Source organism: Elephas maximus, chromosome 2 (genome assembly GCF_024166365.1).
Source record: "Elephas maximus indicus isolate mEleMax1 chromosome 2, mEleMax1 primary haplotype, whole genome shotgun sequence".
Lineage (NCBI taxonomy): Eukaryota > Metazoa > Chordata > Mammalia > Proboscidea > Elephantidae > Elephas > Elephas maximus.
This window is the reverse complement of record NC_064820.1, coordinates 213,124,429-213,141,395: the sequence shown is the minus strand read 5'-3', so window position 1 is coordinate 213,141,395 and position 16,967 is coordinate 213,124,429. Positions and strand designations below refer to the sequence as shown.

Genomic DNA, 16,967 nt, shown 5'->3' with positions numbered 1-16,967 from the left:
GCTATGCATTTGCCTATTCTAGGTATTTCATATAAGCCAGATCATGCAATACAAAAGATGTGGCAGTTGGCTTCCATAAAGATTGCAGGCTTGGAAACCCTATGGGGCAGTTCTACTCTGCCCTGTAGGGCCACTTTGAGTCGAAATTGACTCAGTGGCAATGGGTTTTTGTTATTGTTGTTGGCTGTATTTCTGTCCTTATACCAGTACCACACTGTTTTGATTACTGTACCTTGAACCCAGAAGGACAATATTATATGTTTAATCAGCATAATATTTTCAAGGATCGTTCATGTCAAAGCATGTCATTTCTCTTTCTGATTGAATAATATTCCATCATATTTATATACTTCATTTTGTTTATCCATTCATCTGTTGATGGACATTTGGGTTGTTTCCAACTTTTGGCTATAGTAAATGAATATTGGTGTATAAGTATCTGTTTGGGTCACTGCTTTCAGTTCTCTCAGGTATATAGCTGGGAGTGGAATTCCTGGGTAATATGGTAACTCTATATTTAACTTTTGAAGACCTGCCAAACTGTTTTCCACACTGGCTGCACCATTGTACAATCCCACCAGCAATCCCATTTCTGCACATCCTTGCCACGACTTATTTTTCATTTTTTGGTAATAGCCAACCTTAATGGGTGTGAAGTGGTATCTCATTGTGTTTTTTATTCATATTTGCCTAATGACTAATGGTATTGGGCATTGTTTCTTGTGCTTATTGGCCATTTGTATATCTTCTTTGGAGAAATGTCTATTCAAGTCACTTGCCTTTTTTTTTTTAAACTGGGTTGTCTTTTCATTGTTGAATTGTAGGAGTTCTTTATATTCTGGACAGTAAGCCCTTATCAGAAATGTGATTTCCAAATAATTTCCCCCATTCTATGTAGGTTGTCTTTTCACTTTCTTAATAATGTCTTTTGATGTACAAAAGTTTTCAGTTTTGATGAAACTTGATTTATCTAGTTTTTCTTTTGTTGTTTTTGCTTTTGGTATTATATCTAAGAATCCATTGATATGTTTTCTTCTAAGAGTTCTATGGTATTAGCTCTTGTATTTATGTTATTGATCCATTTTGAGTTAATTATTGTATATGATATGAGACGGGTCCAACTTCATTCTTTAGCATGTGGAAATTCAGTTTTGTTTGAGCACCATTTGTTGAAGAGACTATTCTTTCTCCATTGAATGGAGTTGGAACCCTTGTAAAAGTCAATTGACCATAAATGTATATTTCTGGATTCTCAATTCTGTATGTCTATATTTCTATCAAGGAGCCCTGGTGGTGCACTGGTTAAGTCCTTGGCTGCTAACGGAAAGGTCGGTGGTTCAAACCCACCAGCCACTCCACAGGAGAAATATGTGGCAGTCTGCTTCCGTACAGCCTTGGAAACCCTAAGGGGCAGTTCTACTCTGTCCTGTAGGGTTGCTATGAGTTGGAATCGACTCAACTGCATTGGATGTTTGTTGTTGTTGTTGGATATATTTCTGTCCTCATACCAGTACCATGCAGTTTTGATTACTGTACCTTTGTAGCAAATTTTGAAATCAGAAAGTGCAAGTCCTCTTATTTTGTTCTTTTTCAAGATTGTTTAGGCCATTTGGGGGCCCCTTGTAATTCCATATGAATCTGAGGATGGGCTTCTCCACTTCTACAAAAAATGCTATTGGAATTTTGATAGGGATTGTATTGAATCTGTAAATTTCCTTGAGTATTACTGACATCTTAACAATACTGCATCTTCTAAATCATGAATATGGGATGTATTAACATTGATTTTGGTTTTCTTTAATATTTTTCAGCAGTGTTTTCTAGTTTTCAGTTTTCGAGTCTTCCACCTCCTTGGTTAAATTTATTCTTGGACATTTTATTCTTTAAGATGCTATTGTGAATGGAATTATTTTCTCAGTTTCCCTTTCAGACTGTTTGCTGCTATTCTATAGAAACACAACTGATTTTGTGTGTTGATCTGGTACCCTATAAATGTGCTGAATTCATTTAAGCTTTATTAGCTTTCTTATGGATTTTTTTGGGTTTTCTATACATCATCTGCAAATAGTGACAGTTTCGTTTCTTGCATTCTAATTTGGATGCTTTTTATTTCCTTTTCTTACATGATTTCTCTGACTAGAACTTCCAGTACAATATCTAGCAATGGTGAGACCTTGTTCCTGATCTTAGGGAGAAAACTTTAAGTCTTTCGTTACTGAGTATGATATTAGCTGTATGTTTTTCATAAATGCATTTTATCACGTTGAGGAATTTCCTTTCTATACTGAGTCTGCTGAGTTTTTTTTTTTAATCATGAAGGGAAGTTGGATTTTGTCAAACACTTTTTCTGAACCAATTGAGATGATCATGTGTTTTTTTTTCCTTTATTAATGTGATGTATTACATTGATTGATTTTCTCATGTTGAACTACCCTTTCATTCCTGAGATAAACGCCACTTGGTCACAGTGTATAATTCTTTTAATGAATGTTGGATTCAGCATGCTAGTACTTTGTTGAGGATTTTGCATCTATACTCATAAAGGATATTGGTTTGTTATTTTCTGTGGTGTCTTTGTCTAGCTTTGATATCAGGGCAATGCTGGCCTTAAAGAATGAATTAGGAAGTGTTCACCACTCCTCTGTTTTTTGGAGGAGTTTGAGATGGATTGCTACTAATTCTTCTTTAAATGCTTAGTAGAATTCCCGTGAAGCCATCTGGTCTTGGGATTTGCTTTGCTGGGATGTTTTTTTATTACTGATTCAATCTCTTCACTTTGTTAATTGTGGTAAAAAATGTATATAACAAAACATTTGCCAGTTCAATACTTTTTACGTGCACAATTCATCGATACTGACCATGTTTATCATGTTGTGCAAACTATCAACACTTTGTTTCCAAATTATTCTACTGTTGTTGTTAGGTGCTGTTGAGTTGGTTCTGACTCACAGCGACCCATGTACAATGGAACAAGACACTGCCCAATCCTGGGCCATCCTCATAATCATCGTTATGCTCGAGCCCATTGTTGTATCAATCCATGTTGTTGAGGGTCTTCCTCTTTTTGTTGACCCTCTACGAAGCTTGCTGTCCTTCTCCAGGGACTGGTCCCTCTTGGTAACATGTGCAAAGTATGTGAGACAAAGTCTCGCCATCCTTGCTTCTAAGGAGCATTCCGGTTGTACTTCTTCCAAGACAGATTTATTTGCTCTTCTGGCACCCCATGGTATATTCAGTATTCTTTGCCAACACCGTGATTAAAAGGTGTCAATTCTTTGGTTTTCTTTATTCATTGTCTAGATTTTGCATGCATATGAAGTGATTGAAAACACCATGGCTTGGGTCAGGCGCACCTTAGTCCTAAAAGTGGCATCTTTGCTTTTTAACACTCTAAAGAGGTCTTTCGCAGCAGATTTGCCCATTGCAATGCATCATTTGATTTCTCGAGTGCTGCTTCCATGGGTGTTTATTGTGGATCCAAGTAAAATGAAATCCTTGGCAACTGTAATCTTTTCTCCATTTATCATGATGTTGCTTATTAGCCCAGTTATGAGGATTTTTGTTTTCTTTGTGTTGAGGTGTAATCCATACTGAAGGCTGTAGTCTTTGATCTTCCTTGATAAGTTCTTCAAGTCCTCTTCACTTTGAGTAAGCAAGGTAGGGTCATCTGCGTATCACAGGTTGGTAATGAATCTTCCTCCAATCCCAATGCTGCATTCTTGTTCACATAATCCAGCTTCTCTGATTGTTTGCTCAGCATACAGATTGAATAAGTATGGTGAAAGGATCCAACCCTGATGCATACCTTTCTTGATTTTAAACCATGCAGTATCCCCTTTTTCTGTTCGAACAACTGCCTCTTGGACTAGGTACACATTCCACATGAGCATAATTAAGTGTTCTGAAATTTCCATTCTTCACAATGTTATCCATAATTTGTTATGATCCACGCAGTTGAATGCCTTTCCACAGTCAATAAAACACAGGTAAAAATCTTTCTGATATTCTCTGCTTGCAGCCCAGATCCATCTGACATCAGCAATGATATTCCAAATCCTCTTCTGAATCTGTCTTGAATTTCTGGCAGTTCCCTGCCAGTGTACTGCTGCAACTGCTTTTGAATGATCTTCAGCGAAATTTTACTTGTATGTGATATTAATGATAAAAAAAATTAATGATACTGTTTGATAATTTGCATATTCTGTTGGATCACCTTTCTTTGGAATGGACACAAATATGAATCTCTTCCAGTTGGTTGGCCAGGTAGCTGTCTTCCAAATTTCTTGGCATAGATGAGTGAGGGCTTCCAGTACCACATCCACTTTCTGACACATCTCAATTTGTATTCCATCAATTCCTGGAGCCTTCCTTGCAGCTTGGACTTCTTCTTTCGTTACCATTGGTTCTTGATCATATGCTACCTCCTGAAATGGTTGAATGTCAACCAATTCTTTTTGGTACAGTGACTGTGTATTCCTTCCATCTTTTTTTGATGCTTCGTGCATCATTTAATACTTTCCCTGTAGAATCCTTCAATATTGCACTTCAAGACTTGAATTTTCTCTTCAGTTCTTTCAGCTTGAGAAATGCCAACTGTATTCTTCCCTTTTGGTTTTTCTAACTCTAGATCCATTATTCCATTATCAGTAATAAAACTCAGTGCTCCCCAAGCAGTGACTCCCTCTTTCCCCCTTCTGAGCACCCCTGAAACCACCAATAATCTCAAGTCTTTATACATTTGCCTATTATAGATATCCCTCACAATGGGATCGTAGAATATCTGTCTTTCTTTGACTGACTTTTTTCACTAGTATAATGTTTTCAAGGTTCATTCATGTGGCTTATATCGGTATTTTATTTTGTTTTATGGGTGAGTAGGAAATCCTGGTGGCGTAGTGGTTAAGTGCCACAGCTGCTAACCAAAGAGTTGGCCGTTCAAATCTGCCAGGCACTCCTTGGAAACTCTATGGGGCAGCTCTACTCTGTCCTATAGGGTCACTATGAGTTGGAATTGACTCGACGGCACTGGGTTTGGTATTTTTGGTTATGGGTGAGTAATATTCCATTGTATGTATATACTACATTTTGTTTATCCATTTATCTGTTGATGGAAATTTAGGTTGTTTCCACATTTTGGCTACTGTCACCAGTGCTGCAATGAACATTGGTATAAAAGTCTTTTGCCCTCCTGCTTTCATTTCTTTTGGCTGTACACCTGGGATTGGGGTCATAGTGTCAGATGGCAGTTCTATGACCAGCTTTCTGAGGAACTGCCAAATGCTTTTCAACAGAGGCTGCACCACTTTTCTTTCCCACCAGCAATGTGTGAGGGTTCCAAGTTCTCCACATCCTTGCCAACATGTGTTTTTTCTATTTTTTCAATCATAGCCATCCTAGTAGGGGTAAAGTGCTATCTCACTGTAATTTTGATTTGCATTTCCTTTTGGAGCGCTGGTGGCACAGTGATTAAGTGTTTGGCGGCTAGCCTAAAGGTCAGCAGTTTGAATCCACCAGCCACTCCTCGGAAACCCTATGGGGTAGTTTTGCTCTGTCCTGTAGGGTCACTACGCGTCAGAGTCAACTCAGTGGCAATGGGTTTTTTTTTTTTTTTTTGGTTGTGCTTTAGATGAAGGTTTACAGAGCAAATTAGTTTCTCATTAAACAACTAATACACATATTATTTTGTGATATTGGTTGCCAACTCTGCAACCTGTTGACACTCTTCTTTTCTTGACCTCCATTCATCCAGCTTTCCTGTCCCCTGCTGCCTTCTTGTTCTTGCTCCTGGGCTGGTGTGCCCACTTAGTCTTGTATACATGGCTGAGCTACGTGTGTTATTGTTTGTTTTATGGGCCTGTCTAATCTTTGGCTGAAGGGTGAACCCCAGGAGTGACTTCAATACTGCGTCAAAAGGGTACCCAGGGGCCATACTCTCGGGGTTTCACCAGTCTCTGTAAGACTGCTAAGTCTAGTCTTTTTTTTTGTGAGTTTGAATTTTGTTTTACATTTTTCTCCAGCTTAGTCTGAGACCCTTTATTGTGATCCCTGTCAGAGCAGCTGGTGGTGGTAGCTGGGCACCATCTAGTTGTGCTGGACTCAGCTGGTGGAGGCTGTGGTAGTCGTGGTCTATTCATCCTTTGGACTAATCTTTCCCTTGTGTCTTTGGTTTTCTCCATTCTTCCTTGCTCCAGATGGGGTGGGACCAATGGAGTGTCTTAGATCGCTACTCACAAGCTTTTAAGACCCCAGATTCTACTCACCAAGGTAGGTTATAGAACTTTTTTTTTTCTTTTCTTTTTTATTATGCTTTAGATGAAAGTTTACGGAGCAAATTGGTTTCTCATTAAACAACTAACACACGCATTGTCTTGTGATATTGGTTGCCAGCCCCAAAACGTGCCAACACTCTCTCTTTGTTGACTCGGGTTCCTCATTACCAGCTTTCCTGTCCCCTCCTGCCTTCTTGTACTTGCCCCTGGGCTGGTGTGCCCATTTAGTCTCATTTTGTTTTATGGGCCTATCTAGTCTTTGGCTGAAGGGTAAACCTCAGGAGTCACTTCAGTACTGAGTTAAAAGGGTTCCCGGGGGATCATACTCTCGGGGTTTCTTCAGTCTCTGTCAGAGCAGTAAGTCTGGTCTTTTTTGTGAGTTTGAATTTTGTTCTACATTTTTTTCTCCAGCTTTGTCCAGCACCGCCTATTGTTATCCCTGTCAGAGCAGTTGGTGGTGGTAGCTGGGCACCATCAGTCTGGTGGAGGCTGTAGTACTTGTGGACCATTAGTCATTTGGACTAATCTTTCTTTCTGTCTTCGGTTTTCTTCATTCTGTCTTGCTCCAGATGGAGTGGGACCAGTGGAGTATCTTAGATGGCTGCTAACAAGCTTTTAAGACCCCAGATGCTACTCATCAAAGTAGAATGTCGAACATTTTCTTTATAAACTATTTTATGCCAACTGAACTAGATGTCCACCCAAGACCATGGTCCCCAGCCCTCAGCCCAGTAACTTGGTTCCTCAGGGAGTTTGGTTGTATCTATGAAGCTTCTGTGACTTTGCCTTGCTCAAGTTGTGCTGACTTTGCCAGTATTGTGTACTGTCTTACCCTTCACCAGAGTTACTACTTATCTAGTGTCTTGTTAGTGTTTTTCCCTCCCCATCCCTACCCTCCCTTTTAACCATCAAAGATTGTTTCTGTGTATAAACCTTTTCATGAGTTTTTATAATAGTGGTCTCATACATTATTTGACCTTTTGTGATTGACTTATTTCACTTGGCGTATTGTCCTCCAGATTCATTCATGTTGTGAGGTGTTTTCCAGATTCATCATTGTTTTTTATTGTTATTTAGTATTCCATTGTGTGTATGTACTATAGTTTGTTTATCCGTTCATTTGTTGATAGGCACTTAGGTTGTTTCCATCTTTGGCAATGGATTTTTTAATAACTAATGATGTTAAGCATCTTTCCATGTGCGTTTTGGCCATTTGTATATCTTCTTTGGTGAAATGTCTATTCAAGCCCTTTGTCCTTTTTTTAAATTGGGTGGTTTGCCTTTTATTGTTGAATTGTAAGAATTCTTTATATATTCTGGATATGTTATGGTTGCCAAAAATTTACTCCCAACCTATAGGTTGTCCCTTCTTTTTGTTGATAAAGTTCTTAGATGCACAATTTTCCCAATTTTTAAAAAAATTTCTCGTAGAAAAACTTATACACATATTGTTTTGTGATATTAGTTGCAACGCCTATGATGTGACACCATACTCTTCCTTCCACCCCGGGTCTCTTGTGTCCATTCAACCAGTTCCTGTCCCTTCCTGCCTCCTCATCCACCTCTGGAAAGGAGCTGTCATTTTGGTCTCTTGTATCTCATTGAACTACTTGACGGGTATTATTTTATGTTTTATGGTCCAATCTAATCTTTGTCTGAAGAGTGGGCTTTGGAAGTGGTTTTAGTTCTGGGTTAACACAGTGTCCAGGGGCCATGGCTTCAGGGGTTCCTCCTGTCTCAGTCAGACCATTAAGTCTGGATTTTTTACATGAATTTTATTTCTGCTCCACACTTTTCTCCTGCTCCTTCTGGGACTCTGTTGTGTTCTCTGTCAGAGGAAGCATTTATGGTAGCAGGGAACCATCTAGTTCTTCTGGTCTCAGGCTGATGTAGTCTCTGGTTTATGTGAATATTTTTATCTCTTGGGCTAATATTTTCCTTCTGTCTTTGGTATTCTTCCTTCTCCTTTGCTCCTAGTGGGCTGGAACCAATTGATGCATCTTAGATGGCTGCTCTCAAGCTTTTAAGACCCTAGATGCCACTCACCAATTGGAATGCAGAACATTTTCTTAATAAACTTTGTTATGCCAATTAACTTAGATGTCTCCCGAAACCGTAGTCCCAGGCCCCACCTCAAGCTACCCTGTCCCTCAAAGTGTTTGGTTGTGTTCAGGAGACTTGTTAGTTTTTTCTTTGGTCCAGTTGTGCTGATTTCCCTTGTATTGTCCTTCCCTTCGTCTAAGATGATTCTTGTCTATTATCTAGTTAGTGAATTCCCCTCTCCCTCACTCCTCACCCTCGTAAACATCAAAGAATGTTTTCTTCTGTGTTTAAACCTTTTCTTGAGTTCTTATAATAGTGGTCTCATATAATATTTGTCCTTCTGCAACTGACTAATTTCACTCAGCATAATGCCCTGCAGATTCATCCATGTTGTGAGATGTTTTGAGGATTCATCAGTGTTCTTTATTGTTGTGTAGTATTCCGTTATGTATATATACCATAATTTGTTTATCCATTGTCTATTGATGCTGCAATGAACGTGGGTGTATTTAAATCTATTAGTGTGATGGCTCTTATTTCTTTAGGATATGTTCCAGGGAGTGAGATTGCTGAATTGTATGGTACTTTATTTCCAGCTTTTTAAGAAAGTGCCAAATTGATTTCCAAAGTGATTGTATCATTTTACATTCCCACCAGCAGTGCATAAGTGTTCCAGTGTCTCTACAACCTCTCCAACATTTATTATTTTGTGTTTTTTGGATTAGTGCCAGCTTTGTTGGAGTGAGATGGAATCTCATCATAGTTTTGATTTGCATTTCTCTAATGGATAATGGAAGATTTCAAAGGGCTGCTCAAGAAGACAGACTACTATGATGACACATGCAAAGACCTTGAGATAGACAATCAGAAGGGAAGAATATGCTCAGCGTTTCTCAAGCTGAAAGAACTGAAGAAAAAATTCAAGCCTCAAATTGCAATACTGAAGGATTCTACAGGAAAAATATTAAATGATGCAGGAAGCATCAAAAGAAGATGGAAAGAATACGCAGAGTCAGTATACCAAAAAGAATTGGTCAATGTTCAGCCATTTTAGGAGTTAGCATATGATGATGAACCAATGGTACTGAAGGAAGAAGTCGAAGCTGCACTGAAGGCATCGGTGAAAAAGCTCCAGGAATTGACGGAATACCAGTTGAGATGTTTCAAAAAAGGGATGCAGTGGCGGAAGTGCTCCCCCGTCTATGCCAAGAAATTTGGAAGACAGCTGTCTGGCCAGCTGGCTGGAAGAGATCCATAATTATGCCTATTCCCAAGAAAGGTGATCCAACTGAATGTGGAAATTATTGAACAATATCATTAATATCACATGCAAGCAAAATTTTACTGAAGATCATTCAAAAGTGGCAGCAGAAGTATATCAACACAGAACTGACAAAAATTCAAGCTGGATTTAGAAGAGGACATGGTTCCAGGGATATCATTGATGATGTTAAGTGGATCCTGGCTGAAGGCAGAGAATACCAGAAAAGTGTTTACCTGTGTTTTTATTGATTATGCTAAGGCATTCAACAGTGTGGATCATAACAAATTATTGATAACGTTGCAGAGAATGGTAATTCCAGAACACTTAATTGTGCTCAGGAGGAATCTGTACATGGATCAAGAGGCAGTCATTCGAAGAGAACAAGGGGGTACTGCATAGTTTAAAGTCAGGAAAGGCGTGCATCAGGGTTGTATCCTTTCACTATAGGTGTTCAGTCTGTATGCTGAGCAGATAATCTGAGAAGCTGGACTATAGGAAGAAGAATGGAACATCAGGATTGGAGGAAGACTCATTAACAACCTGTGTTATACGAATGACACAACCTTGTTGAAAGTGAAGAGGTCTTGAAGCACTTACTGATGAAGATCAAAGACCATGGCGTTCAGTATGGATTACATCTTAACATAAAGAAAACAAAAATCCTCATAACTGGACCAGTAAGCAACATCATGATAAACAGAGAAAAGATTGAGGTTGTCAAGGATTTCGTTTTACTTGAATCCACAATCTGCACCCATGGAAGCAGCAGTAAAGAAATTAAGATGCATTGGGTTGGGCAAATTGTCTGCAAAAGGTCTCTTTAAAGTGTTGAAAAGCCAAGATGTCACCTTGAGGACTAAGGTGACCCAAGCCATGGTGTTTTCAATCACTTCATATGCATGTGAAAGCTAGACAATGAATAAAGAAGACCGAAGAAGAATTGATGCCTTTGAATTATGGTGCTGGCAAAGAATACTGAATATACCGTGGACTGCCAAAAGAACAAACATATCTGTCTTGGAAGAAGTACAACCAGAATGCTCCTTAGAAGCAAGCATGGTGAGACTACATCTCACATACTTTGGACATGTTATCAGGAGGGATCAATCCCTGGAGAAGGTCATCATGCTTGGTAGAGAGTCAAGGAAAAAGAGGAAGACCCTCAGCTAGATTCACTGACACAGTGGCTGCGACAATGGGCTCAAGCATAGCAACAATTGTGAGGATGGAGCAGGAAAGGGGGTAGTGTTTCGTTCTGTTGTGCATAGGGTCACTATCAGACAGAACTGACTTGATGGCACCTAAAAACAACAACAATGGCTAATGATATGAGCTTTCCACATGTATCTGTTCACCACCTGAATGTCTTCTTTGGTGAAGTGTCTGTTCATATCCTTTGCCCAGTTTTTGAGTTATTTGTATTTTTGTTGTTGAAGTTTTGCGGTATCTTGTAGATTTTAGAGATTAGACCCTTTGGATGTGTCGTAGCCAAATTTTTTTTCCCAGTCTGTAGGTTATCTTTTTACTCTTGGTGAAGTCTTTTGTTGAGCATAAGTGTTTGATTTTTAAAAAAAATTTTTTTTTTTTTAATTTTTAGGAGCTCCCAATTATCTAGTTTCTCTTCTGGTGTTTGTGCCCACTGTTCGTTATGGTTCGTATTCTGTTTATGCCATGTATTAGGGCTCCTAGCACTGCTTGTATTTTTTCTTCTATGATCTTTATTGTTTTAAATTTTATATTTAGGTCTTTGATCCATTTTGAGTTAGCTTTTGTACGTGGTGTGAGGTATGGGTCTTGTTTTATTTTTTTGCATATGGATATCCAGTTATGCCAGCACCATTTGTTAAAAAGACAGTCTTTTCCCCATTTAATGAACTTTGGGCTTTTGTCAAATATTAGCTTTTCATAGGTGAATGAATTTATGTCTGGGTTCGCAATTCCGTTCCATTGGTCTGTGTATCTCTTATACCAGTACCAGGCTATTGTGACTACTGTGGCAGTATAATGAGATCAGGTAGTGTGAGGCCTCCTACTTTGTTCTTCTTCAGTAATGCTTTACTTATCCTGGGCCTCTTCCCTTTCCATATGAAGTTGATGATTTGTTTCTCCATCTCATTAAAAAATGCCATTGGAATTTAGATTAGGATTACATTGTGTCTATAGATTGCTTTGGGTAGAACTGATACTTTCATAATGTTGAGTCTTCCCCATGAGCATGGTATGTTTTTCCACTTATGTAGGTCTTTTTTGGTTTCTTGCAGTAGTGTCTTGTAGTTTTCTTTGTATAGGTCTTTTACATCTCTTGTTAGGTTTATTTCTAAGTATTTTATCTTCCTGGGGGCTATTGTAAATGGTATTGATTTGGTGATTTCCCTTTCAAAGTTCTCTTTGTTGGTATAGAGGAATCCAACTGATTTTTGTTTATCTTGTGTCCTGATACTTTGCTGAAAACTATCAGTTCAAATGGTTTTCTTGTGTATTCTTTGGGGTTTTCTGTGTATCAGATCATATCATCTGCAAATAGGAATACTTATACTTCTTCCTTACCAATTCGATGCCCTTTATTTGTTTTTCTTGCCTTATTGCTCTGGCTAGGCTCTCCAGCACAATGTTGAATAAGAGTGGTGATGAAAGTCATCCTTGTCTCGTCCTCATTCTCAAGGGAAATGCTCTCAGACTCTCTGCATTTGGGATGATGTTGGCTGTTGGTTTTGTATAAATATCCTTTATGATGTCAAGGAATTTCCCTTCTATTCTTTTTCTACTCAGAGTTTTTATCACGAATGGACTTTGTCAAATGCCTTTTCTGCATCAATTGATTAGATCACGTGGTTCTTCTCTTTTGTTTTTATTTTTGTGATGAATTATGTTGATTTTTTTCTAATGTTGAATCATCCCTGCATACCTGGTATGAATCCCACTTGGTCATGATGAATTTTTTTTTTTTTTAATATGTTGTTGAATTCTATTGGCTAGAATCTTATTGAGAATTTTTGTGTCTGTGTTCATGAAGAATATTGGTCTGTAATTCTCTCTCTTTTTTTTTTTTGTGGTGTCTTTACCTGGCTTTGGTATCAGGGTTATGTTGGCTTCATAGAATGAGTTTGGGAGTATTCCACCCTTTTCTGTGCTCTGAAATACTGGTGCTAGTAGTACTGGTGCTAACTATCTTCCCTGAAATTTTGGTAGAATTCTCCAGTGAAGCCATCAGGGCCAGGGATTTTTTTGTTGGTTTTTTTTTTTTTATTACTTCTTCCATCTCTTCTTTTGTTATTGTTTTATTTAGTTTTTCTACCTTGGTTTGTGTTAGTTTAGGTAGGTAATGTGTTTCTAGAAATTTGTCTATTTACTCTAGGTTTTCAAATTTGTTGGAGTACAATTTTTCATAGTATTCTGTTATGATCCTTTTAATTTCAGTTGGATCTGTTGTGATATTGCCAATCTCATTTCTTATTCTAGTTATTTGCTTCCTGTCCTGTTTTTCTTTCGTCAGTTTTCTCAATGGTTTATTGATTTTTGTTGATCTTTTCAAAGAACTAGCTTTTGATCTTGTTGACTCTTTGAATTGTTTTTCTATTCTCTATTTCATTTATTTCTGCCCTAATCTTTATTTTTTCATTTATTCTGGTGCCCAGTGTCTTCTTTCGCTGCTCTCTTTCTGTCGTTCCAGTTGTAGGGCTAATGTTTTGATTTTGGCCCTTTCTTCTTTTTGGGTGTGTGCATTTATTGCTGTAAATTGATCTTTGGGCACCACTTTTGCTTCGTCACAAAAGTTCTGGTAAGAAGTGTGTTCATTCTTATTTGATTGTACAAATTTCTTTTTACCATCCTTGATTTCTTCTATAACCCAGTAGTTTTGGAGCAAGGCATTGTTCAGTTTCCATGTATTTGATTTTTTTTTTTCCTTGCTTTTTCTGTTATTGGTTTCTACTTTTATGGCTTTATGGTCAGAAAAGGTGCTTTGTAATATTTCGATGTTTTGGATTCTGTTAAGGCTTCCTTTGTGGCCTAATATATGAGGCATTCTGGAGAATGTTCCATGTACATCAGAAAAGAAAGCATACTTGGCTGCTGTTGGGTGGAGTGTTCTGTATGTGCCTATGAGGTCTTGTTGCTTGATTGTGACATTTAGGTCTTCTGTGTCTTTATTGAGTTTTTTTGTAGATGTTCTGTCTTTCACTGAAAGCAGTGTGTTGAAGTCTCTTACTATTATTGTGGTGCTGTCTATTTCTCTTTTCAATACTGTTAGCATTTGTTTTATGCATTTTGGAGCCCTGTTGTTGGGTGTGTATATGTTTATTATGGTTATGTCCTCCTAGTGTATTGACCCTTTAATCATTATAGAATGTCCGTCTTTATCTTTTATGGTGGATTTTGCTTTAAAGTCTATTTTGTCAGAGATTAATATTTACAATCCTGCTCCTTTTTGGTGGTCGTTTGCTTGATGTATTTTTTTCCATCCTTAGAGTTTTAGTTTGTTTGTGCCTTTGAGTCTAAGGTGTGTCTCCTGTAGGCAGCATATAGACAGATCTTTTGTTTTTTTACCCATTCTGACACTCTCTGTCTCTTTATTGGTGCATTTAATCTATTTACATTTGGTGTAATTATTATTTTTTTTTATGAGTTTACTCCCGTCATTTTGATGTATTTTGTGTGTGTGGTGTTGGCAATTTTTTTGTTCCAGTTAATTTTCTGTGCTGAGTTGTTTCTCTTTATGTATTTTCTTTTCATCTTTTTCATTATCGTTGATTTTGTGTTTGCTGAGTCTTTATGTTTTTCTTCTTTTTTATTTTAAAGTGTAGATTTATTAGTTTCCTTTGTGGTTACCTTAAAATTTACCTACATTTTTCTAAGTTTAAATCAATCTTTCATTTCTTCATATTGCCTTAACGTCCTTTTCATATAAAAGTTCTGTGACTACACTGTTTAGTTCCTCTTTTTTGTTTTAATGTTGGCATTGTTTACATTTTGACTTCTGTGTTTCCTTATTTTCAGTGTTTTAACTTTGGCTAATGTCTGTGACTTCCCTATCTGTGTTGATATTTGGTTGTTCTGTCCTGTGTTCTAGTCTTGGGTTATTATCTGATAATGTTGGCTCTCTAGCCAAAGGACTCCCTTTAATATTTCTTGTAATTTTAGTTTGGTTTTTTACAAATTCTCTTAACTTCTGTTTATGTGGGAGTGCCCTAATGTCACCATCATATTTGAGAGACAGTTTTGCTGAATATATAATTCTTGGTTGGCAATTTTTTTCCTTCATGGCTTTATATATGTCATCCCATTGCCTTCTTGTCTTCCTGGTTTCTGCTGAGTAGTCAGAGCTTAGCCTTATTGACTCTCCTTTGTAGGTGACTTTTTGTTTATCCCTAGCTGCTCTTAAAATTCTCTGTTTATGTTTGGTTTTGGCAAGTTTGATTATAATATGTCTTGGTGAAGTTCTTTTGGATCTACCTTGTGTAGGGTTCAGTGAGCTTCTTGGATAGATATCTTCTTGTCTTTCATGATATCAGGGAAGTTTTCTGTCAGCAAATTTTCAACAATTCTCTCTGTATTTTCTGTTATCCAGCGCCAATCACTTCTGGTACTCCAATCACTCATAGATTTTTTTCCTCTTGATAGTGTCCTATACCATTCTTCGAGTTTCTTCATTTTTAAAAATTATTTTACCTGATTTTTCCTCAAATAAATTGGTGTCAAGGGCTTTTTGTTTAGTCTCACTAATTCTGACTTCCATTGTCTCCCTTCTGCTGTATAACCTTCTATTGAGTTGTCTAATTCTGAAATTTTGTTGTTAATCTTTTGGGTTTCTATCTGCTGTCTCCCTATAGTTTCTATCAGCCTGTTAAATTTGTCGTTCTGTTCTTGTATAAAAAAAAAAAAAATTTATAGCTTACCTGAATTCCTCTGTTGCTTTGTCTGTGTGTTCCTTGGCTTGATCTAAGTTTTGCCTGATCTCCTTCCTGATCTCTTGAAGAGCTCTGTATATTAATCTTTTGAACTCTAACTCTGGTAATTCCTAGACCTTATCTTCCTCCAGAAGGTTTCCTGGTTCTTTGTTTTGGTCACTTGCTGGAGCCATCTAGATCTTCTTCTTTATGTGGTTTGGTAATGAACCATCAATAAATTATTATATTTATTTATTTTATGTTTGCTTACTGTGTCCTAGTTTTTTGTTTTGCTTTGATATGTCCAAATAGGCTGCATGTGTGAGCTACTTTGGTTGTTGGCTCCTTTGATACTCTCACATCCTGTCCACAGGCGATTAGAGCTGCAACTAGAGGTGTGAGCCCAGGGGTCTACTTAGTTTTCTTGTGCGGATTCAGCTCAGGTGCCCAGGTGGTCTGTCTCTGAGTGTGTAGTACAGACTCTCACCTGCCCTCCTAGAGGGGCAGGACTATGTAGGGGTGATTGGAGCAGGCATAGGTATCTGGCTGCAGTAGGGTGTTATGTGCTGAGCAAGATATTGGGCTTTTGGATGCTCCTGAGTGCCTAGATAGAAGGCATGTCCCTGTCCCCCAGAGCTAATAGGTGGGCAGGTTTTGCAGCTGGACTTTGGGCACCCAATACTGTTGGCTGTAAGGACTGGGAGGCACCAGTTATTCTTGGACGCCTGTCATGGGTGGCTAAGTAGAATGGGTGAAAGCACCAATCCTTAGGCCCCTGATGTAGGTGAGTGAGGACCCTGCTTAATGGACAGGGTGGTTTCCAATGTCATGAATCTGCAACTCCCCCTTGGCTGCTACAGTGGAAAATAGGCTTCAGGTATATACCCTGTTGTTCTAGGCTAATGAGGGCCTACCCTGTTGAATCGACCCACACAGGTCTAGGCAGGGGTGAAGGCATCTGAAGTCTGTGGACCTCTTATGTCAGTGCCTAGGTAAAGAGGCAGTGCCTGCCCTGAGTTCCCAGATTAGAGGACATGGTGATTTTTTAAAGCCCCAAGACTGGTTTGGGCATCATTAGTCCTGAGGACCCAGCTTAGGGTAGTTGGTGGAGTTTTTTTTTTTTTTTTTTCCTCCTAAAGCCATGAGACTGGTTTGGGCGCGATAACTCCTATTTGCGGCTTAGGCTAAGCGTTGTGACCATTGTTGAATACTGCCGGGCTGGTACTGGAGCAGAGTGGGGAGGGGAATGGGTGAGGGGAAAGTGGCACTTCTCCACTATGAAGGTCCCAGAGGGGGAAGGGTTATTTTTATCCCACGCAGTAGGTTAGATGCTTGCACTTAACTTTTGCAGATCCAGCGCCACCTCCCCATGGCTCCAGAGGCTTGTGCAGACTCTCTGCTACCTGGTCTCTCCTGACATGATTAAATGCACCCCTAGTGCTACTGCTCACCTCAGCCCATGTGCTCCAGCCAACCCAGCCTGTAGGGTGCCAGCTAGCTCTAGAC

The 16,967-nt window shown here is 38.6% G+C and overlaps 1 protein-coding gene across 1 annotated transcript in view; it reads left to right on the top strand.

Annotated features, from left to right (window-relative positions):
• LOC126068353 (multidrug and toxin extrusion protein 2-like) overlaps positions 1 to 16,967 on the top strand; it is an 89,835-nt gene that overhangs the window by 20,836 nt on the left and 52,032 nt on the right.